We start from the raw sequence: 6,000 nt of genomic DNA, 5'->3' as shown, positions 1-6,000 counted from the left end.
CATCACTAACAACAAGCATTTATTAAGCACTTACTTGCTCTGTGCTGGGAATACAAATATATGCAAAAAAAATGCAGTCCATGGCTCAAGGCATTTACATTTTAATGGGGGAGGGCAAGACATAAAAGGAAAAGCTAAAAAGGAAAACTTGAATGAAGGAATCTGCTAATTTACCTAATATAAGAAGTAGAGAAAGTAAAGCGAGTCAGGAGTAGAGGCAGGAGAGGAATGAAGACATGGCTGGCCTGAGGACTTTCCTTAAAATGAAGGTTCCAACACTAGAATGGTGGAACTGAAAAGCTAACTCTTTGCTATCATAGAAAGCTTGGGTTCGGTAAAGGAGTTCTGCAATTTCTTGAAAGTAATCCAGTCTGCTCTCCTCCTCTTCTTCCTTTTCACCTCTAGCCCAACTCATGTTTATCTCCATTGTCTGTTCCAGATTTGCATACTGTTGGGTAAGCTCTACAAGGTCTCCAAACAAATACATGTTGAAATCTGAGTAATCCTGCTCATTCCTATATGGATAGACAAGCCAAACCTCTTTGAGTGATTACAGATCTCTTCTAGGAAGCTATTGCAACTTTCCAAGGCTTGATGTAATGAACAAAATGCCATTCACAAACAGGAACAGCTGGAGAACCTTACCATCCACAGGGAATTATTCTTGAACTTCCACTGTTAGCTGATCTCCATCAAAGTGGTGAATAGCTTTGGTTAGCATATATCGCCTTGTTTTATACTTAGCCTGATGTTGATTATTCAATAGTTGTTGAACAGTGTTATTTCTATATCTTTTAAAGACTCTGGAATGATTTTGATAGCTATATGGGGGAGACATCTTGTTGCAAAAGAGCTTGCAAAAAAATGGCATTTTTTTCTAACAAATTAATTTTTATTTTTTTTATTTCTGTAATCAACAAGCAATAAATATAATGGAAACTTAGATTCTATCTTTTGCTTAGTGAAATAGTAAATATGTGGTCTATTGTTGAAAGCCTCCTTATTCCCTAGTAATACTCTCACTGAGGATGACCTTAATTCATACATAGATGACTCTCATAAATTTTTTTTAATATACAGGATAGAAGGCATATAGATCTGGGGTTATTAATGTTCTCTCATGCAAATTTTCTTGGTATTGATGATATCTGAGATTTTTCCCCATGCCTTTGGTATCAATTAATCAATAAGCATTTATTAAACTCCCACTATTCTCAAGGGCAGCTTGGTGGTATAGTGGATAGAATGCTGGGCCCAGAGTCAGGAAGACTCATCTTTGTGAGTTCAAATCCAGCTTCAGACATTTAACTAGCTATGTGACCCTGGGTAAATCACTTAACCATGTTTGCCTCAGTTTTCTCATCTATAAAATATGCTGGAGAAGGAAATAGAAAAGGTACTCCAGTACCTTTGCCAAGAAAACCTGAAATGGGATCACGAAGAGTCAGACGTGACTGAAAAACAACTGAACAACAACTATACTCAAGGCACTGTGCCAAGTGCTGGGCAAACAAATACAAAGAATGAAATAATCCCTACTCACATGGAACTTACATTCTAATGGAGAAGACAGATACATATATGCGGGGAGAGAAGGGAATAAGCATTTATTAAGTGCCTACCACATGCCAGTTATTTTTCCAATGAGATACTTCACATTGTCTTCTATTTTTTCATTCTTTTGGTTTTGTTTTATAATTTCTCGATTTCTCATAGAATCATTACCTTCCATTCGCTCCATTCTAATTTTTAAGGAATTATTTTCTTCAGTTAGCTTTTTGGACCTCCTTTTCCATTTGACCAATTTTTCTCTTCATTGGCTTTTTGGACTTCTTTTTGCCATTTGGCCTTGTCTGGTTTTTAAGGTGTTACTTTCTTCAGTATTTTTTGGTGTCTCCTTTACCAAGTGGTTGACTCATTTTTCACAATTTTCTTGCATCACTCTCATTTCTCTTCCCAATTTTTCCTCTACTTCTCTTATTTGATTTTAAAAATCCTTTTTGAGCTCTTCTGTGGCCTGAGACTAATTCATATTTATCTTGGAGGCTTTGGATGTAGGAGCTTTGACTTGGTTGTCTTCTTCTGAGTGTATGTTTTGATTTTCCTTGTCACCATAGTAACTTTCCACAGTCAGAGTTTTTTCTGTTGTTTGCACATTTCTCCAGCCTGTTAGTTGACTTTTAAGTCTTTGTTAAAGTAGGGCTCTGCTTCCTGGTGGAGAGTGCATTGTCCCAAGCTTCAGGTGTTTTGTGCAGCTGTTTTCAGAAATCCTAGTAGGGACCTGTACGTTTTCCGTTCTTCCAAGGTGCTATGATCTAAAGAGAGGTGTTTACCACTCTCTTGGCCTGTGCTCTGGACTGTGGGCAACCACAAGCACTGTTTTCTGCCCTGGAACTGTGAGGAGGCTCCCCCCTCCATTGTGGCTGCAAGTTGTGCTCTGCTAGTGCTCCTTCTCACTGTGGGATTGCCACCCACGATCCAGATCTGGGTATGGGCAAAGCAACAGAGTCCTGTCTCAGTGCTATCCAAAAGACCCCTGTAATCTCCTTCTGACCAGTTGTTCAACCCCTTTACAGGGTGTGAGACCCTTACAGGGCTGAAACCTCCAGAAGCAGCTGCTGCTGCTGCCACTACTGATTCAGTTATTCCCAAGGTCTGCTCCTGGCTTGCTGAGGCCAGGGCTGTGCTGGTGTGTTCTGTGCTAGACTCTTACCCAGGTGTGACAAACCTTTCCCGCTGACCATCTAAGTTGTTTTTGGCATCTATGAGCTAAAAGGTCTGAAAAGTGCCAGTCTGCAGGAGGCATGCTCCGGGTTTGCTGGGGCCCAGTCTGATGGGGCCTACACTGAAGAGAGCTCCTCTCTCACCATCGGGCAACAGACCTTTCCTGCCAACCTTCCAAGTTGTCTTGGGCTAGAAATTTGTTTCACTCCATCTTTTTGTGGGTTCTGCTGCCTTAGAATTTGTTTAGAGTAATTTTTAAAAGGTATTTGAAAGGGTTTGGAGGAAAGCTCAGAAGAGTCCCTGCCTTTACTCCAGCATCTTGGTTCCACCTGCTAGAAGTAATTTTTAAATGTTGTTGTTTGTCCTTCATTCTCAAAAAAGACCACTGACATCAGGAAGGTGATGTCTTGACTTGCAAGTGAATTAGATTTACTGCGCAAAGCCTCAGCCTCACTGTCTTCTCCAGAGCCATCTGGGTCCAGTGGAAAGATATAGATCAGAATGACTGGAGATGTCCCTGGATGCAGTGGGAAACCTTGGCGTTTTTAAGCTAAGGTCTTTCCAGGTCTCAGTTGGTCTGAGGCAGCACCAAATCAGTGACATTTTAATAATTACAACAGTTAAATACTTCAACATTTTAGCTGCCTATGATTGTGAAGTATATAGCATGGCATAGTAGATGTGGGGTGGTCTTGGAATCAAGGACTGGTCTTGGAATCAAGAAGATGTGGGTTCAAATGCTGCTTCTAATATTCACTGTGTGGCAAGGGGCAAATCAATTAACCATCCACTTTCTTCATCAATCAATCAGCAAGCATTTATAAAAAAACATTTAATCGCAGGCACTGTTCTGAGCACTAAAGATACAAAGTGTTAGAATGGTCAAATTCACTTCAGGGAAGATGTAAGAGTTAAGCTGGGTCCAGGGTATTCCAAGCAGGGAAAAGAGTAAGAGTAAAGGCACAGTCCTTTGAAGGTCTTAGCCACATAGTAACCTATTACATCCTTTCAACCGCATACCTGAGAGTGAACTAGAAGGTAGGGAGACACATCATATCTAGAAGACCCACTCTGTCAGTGAGGCTGGTACCGCTAAATTGTACCTTTAAATTGTTTTGTTTTGTTTTGCTTTTTATCAACATCCCATTTTCTTACCCAGTAATCATATATCTTCATCTCTGATTTATTCAAACTGGAAAATAATAAAGCTAAAGTTCAGACATTTCACTGATTTTCACAGAACCCCATTCCCTCTTTTATTTTAAATGGATGAGGTTTAACTATATGTTTATTAGAAGCCAGAAAGAAAATCTGGTTCTTTTCCCTAGTGATTAGAATTTCCCCCCACTTTAAAGACTAAGAAAATAAGTAGATACTTTTTAGTTGGTGCCACTGTCTACCAAACAAACCTATTCCCACTGCCCATGGGTAAGAGCAGCAATTAACTTTATCAGTTGTAAGTTACCAATATTCAAGTACAGAATTCAAACAAACATTTTAACACCATTTTGGTGGAGTGTTTCTCCCCCCACCACCACCTTCCCCCCAAGCTGGGTAGGGTAGAAGCTGGAATGTGTTTAAATTTAAACAGAAATCAAGGTTGCTAGTAAAAACAAAGCTTCTAGTCCCAAAATCTGTTATTATCTGGGCTTGGTTGATAAACAATTGTGCATACACATTTTAGCTAAGTAAGAAATGAAAATGACCATCCTCTTCAAATTCATTAGAACCCTGTTTTCACTTCTTTAGTTAAAGCTAATCCTGTAAGGAACATGTCCTACTTGGGAACAAATGCTGTGTATAAAATTACACCAAGCTTCAAATCTTGCATATCACATTTACATTCCCCATGTGAGGGGGGGGGGAACCTAGAAAATATGTAAAATGACTTAAAATCTAGGGTAGAAAACTTTAGGGATTGGAGGCTTAGGTCATCTTTTCATCTCTACATGTAGCTGAAGATTGAGAATTAGAAAGAAAGAAGAGGCTAAGGGAAATGTGAAGTTGTCTGTATCCATGGTGTTGAAGAACAGGATTTTTGTTTCTGAGCTGGGCCTTAAGGGACTGGAAAAATGGGCTCCTGACAAGTGGCAGCATGTCCGTTACAAAGAAGGAATGGAAACAATGTCCTTGAGATATCTTGGATTTATTGTGTGTTTCTCAAAAGGAAAGGATTAGGACCAATGTGTGGAAGTAATAGGGAGGCAAATTTTTGTTCAATTTTAGAAAGAGCACTCTAACAACCAGAGCTAACAACTGAATGGGCTTTCTCTGAAAGCAGTGAGCATCATTCCTTGTAACACCCCACTCAAGAAGAGATCAGATGAATTATATCTTACGATATATATGTAACTATCTGCAACTCACTTTGTTTTCCTGAGTTTCAGTTTCCTCATTTGTAACATAGGGATTATAATAGTTCTACTACTTACCTTACAGTGTGATTCTGGGGATTGAACTAGTTCATTTAGGAATTTTGTAAAGTGTAAAGCATTATGTACTCATATATGTTGCTGTCCTGTGTTATTGAGGAAATTTCTGCAGACTGGGCTGTTGGGTTCTATGACCTGGTAGTTTCCTTTCAACTCTTAAGATTCTATTGGGGGAGGAGATAAGGGGAAGGAACTCTTGAAGGGTGAGTGAAGTGGGGGTGGCAGGGTCAGGGGAGAAGATAAGGTAACAGAGATAGGATAAAAAGAGAGGCTGAGAAAGAAAATAGTGAGTAAAAAAAAAAGACAGAGGGAAATTCACAAATAGTAATTATAACTTTGAATGTGAATGGGATGTTTACAGCAGCTCTCTTTGCGTAGCAAAGAACTGGAAATTGAAGGGATGCCCATCAATTGGGGAATGACTGAACAAGTTGTGGTATATGATTGTGATGGAATACTACTGTGCTATAAGAAATTATGAGCCCAGTGATCTTAGAAAGGCATGAAAAGACTTGCACAGAAAAAAACAAAGTGAGCAGAACCAAGAGAACATCGTATACAGTAACAGCAATACTGGTTTAAGAATGACTTTGAATGACTAAGTCATTTTGACTATTATAAATACACAAATTAAAAGGATGCTATCTGCACCCAAAGAAAAAACTAATAGAAGTATATATAAAATAATTTTACACATGCACACACACAAACATACACAACTGTTTATGTCTAATGGTAGCCATGGTGGGGGGGGCGGAGAAAAAATGAAAAAAATTTACATGATGACTTTGTTGCATATTTGGAGGGAATAACAAGCTGTACATGGTACATTTGCAGTTTCATA

The sequence above is a fragment of the Phascolarctos cinereus genome, unplaced genomic scaffold, assembly GCF_003287225.1.
Source record: "Phascolarctos cinereus isolate Bilbo 61053 unplaced genomic scaffold, phaCin_HiC Scaffold_4;HRSCAF=312, whole genome shotgun sequence".
NCBI lineage: Eukaryota > Metazoa > Chordata > Mammalia > Diprotodontia > Phascolarctidae > Phascolarctos > Phascolarctos cinereus.
The sequence above is the reverse complement of the archived record's forward strand: the minus strand, read 5'-3'. Positions refer to the sequence as shown.